A 1761-nucleotide genomic window follows, 5' to 3' on the forward strand; every position below is an offset into this window, starting at 1 on the left:
AATAAGATTAAAAAGTTAGAAAAAACAAAAATAAATTAGGATGCTATTAAAAAAATTCAAGTGTTATAAACAATTTAAAGCAAGAGTGAGTTCTTCATTAATATCAATAAGCTAGACAAACTGTTTATGATTCTGATAAAAGGAACTAGGAAAGAAAAATGTTATAGATGTTTAGTAACATGAAAGAGAAATTATCCCTATCACAAAAATAATATAACTTTACATAAACAATGAAAACCTCACAATAGAGCAATTTTTTTATTTAAAAGCGTAGGTTATTTATTTATTCTGGAAGGATTTCTTGGATGCCAGGCACATGTTGAATATACATTGTATGGCCTCTGGGCAAAAGGTTTCTCTTTCTTTCTTTGTTCTGTTTCTAACAGGCTCATATTTCTCAATGCAGCTCAGTGGCATCATTAAAAACTCAAGCTATTTTGGGGAAAAATGACTATACATGAAAACATCAACTCTATGGCCGCAAATCTTAAAGTCTGTAGCAAATGGGTGATTTTCTAGCACAAGATAAAATACCAAAAATGACTCAAATAAAAAGGATAAAATGTGAGTAAAGTACCATGGGAAAGAATTGAAAAAAAGATTAAGGATTGAACATCGAAAAAGACACAAGTACCCTACAGGGGAGTGAGTTCTCTTTCAAGTCTAGAGAAGCTTAGTGTTGTGCGCTAGTGCAGATAATGGAAAAGACCGGCTGCCTCCTACATAACATTTCATCAAGCCAACATTACTGTAACCCAAATCAGACTGTTCTATGAAAAATAAAGCTATAGGAAAAAACGCACATGTAATCAAGAAGGTTTGTGTTTTCTTTTTGTTTTTGTTTTTAGAAATACAGTATCAGGGAGTTCATCCCTGTAATTTAAATTATTTAAAAAATAAAAAGAAAGCAAAGAAGAAATTGCTTTCTAAACCCCTCATCCATATATTTGCTTTTTTTGTTATCAGCTAAGTGAATATGAACATCATTGATGTCGTTCATCAAATATTTTTGGTCTCCATCAAGTGGAATGTCTTTTCTGGAATCTTGTGGATTAAAGGAACCTTGTGATGGGTTCTGGTCCGTTAGGAATATGTGGAAGTGATGTACTCAACTTCTGGCTCAGCATCTTTGATTGCCCTCGCAAGACCTTTTCCCGTCTGCCACAGCAGCTGAAGAAGGGACCTGTGTCTCAGAGACCTAGACATGCCACATGTGTGAGAAATTCACTTCCCATTGTAGCTACTACAGTTGCAGGGCTGTTTGTTACCACAGTGTAATCTAATCCAAACTGACTAATACGAACTTATTACTTACTATTTTCTTACTTACTATCTACTTACTGAGACTATTACTTACAATTTTAGTGTAAATTTTGCTTATCGACAGGATAATTATTAAAGTGTCTATGTCATCAGGATAAAGCATTTCAGGTTCAGTGTACACTGTAAATTATAAAGTGATGGGTAAGAGTATAATAAAATAATATTAATATGTGACAAGTTAGATATATTCCAAGAAATATAAAAATCCAAAATAAAAAAATTACTAAAATAAAGGAAACTTTTGGTTTTGTATTTATATGGAAAATAAGACATAGAAATAACTCATGCAGATTTTAGAAATAGCTCAATTATCATAATTTTTTTGGAATTCTGCATCTGCCATATGTCTTTCTTATATAGTATCTTTGGATGGTTAAACATGACAAAATAAACATCATATATTTAATATATTTAATTTTGCTTAAGTTGTGTTCTTAA

At 31.5% G+C, this 1761-nt stretch overlaps 1 protein-coding gene across 1 annotated transcript in view; it reads left to right on the forward strand.

The window, feature by feature from the left end:
- CSMD1 (CUB and Sushi multiple domains 1) overlaps nt 1-1761 on the forward strand; it is a 666897-nt gene that overhangs the window by 144787 nt on the left and 520349 nt on the right. The gene's annotated exons all lie outside the window — the stretch shown is intronic.

This window comes from Mandrillus leucophaeus, unplaced genomic scaffold, assembly GCF_000951045.1.
Source record: "Mandrillus leucophaeus isolate KB7577 unplaced genomic scaffold, Mleu.le_1.0 Scaffold85, whole genome shotgun sequence".
In the NCBI taxonomy this organism is placed as follows: domain Eukaryota; kingdom Metazoa; phylum Chordata; class Mammalia; order Primates; family Cercopithecidae; genus Mandrillus; species Mandrillus leucophaeus.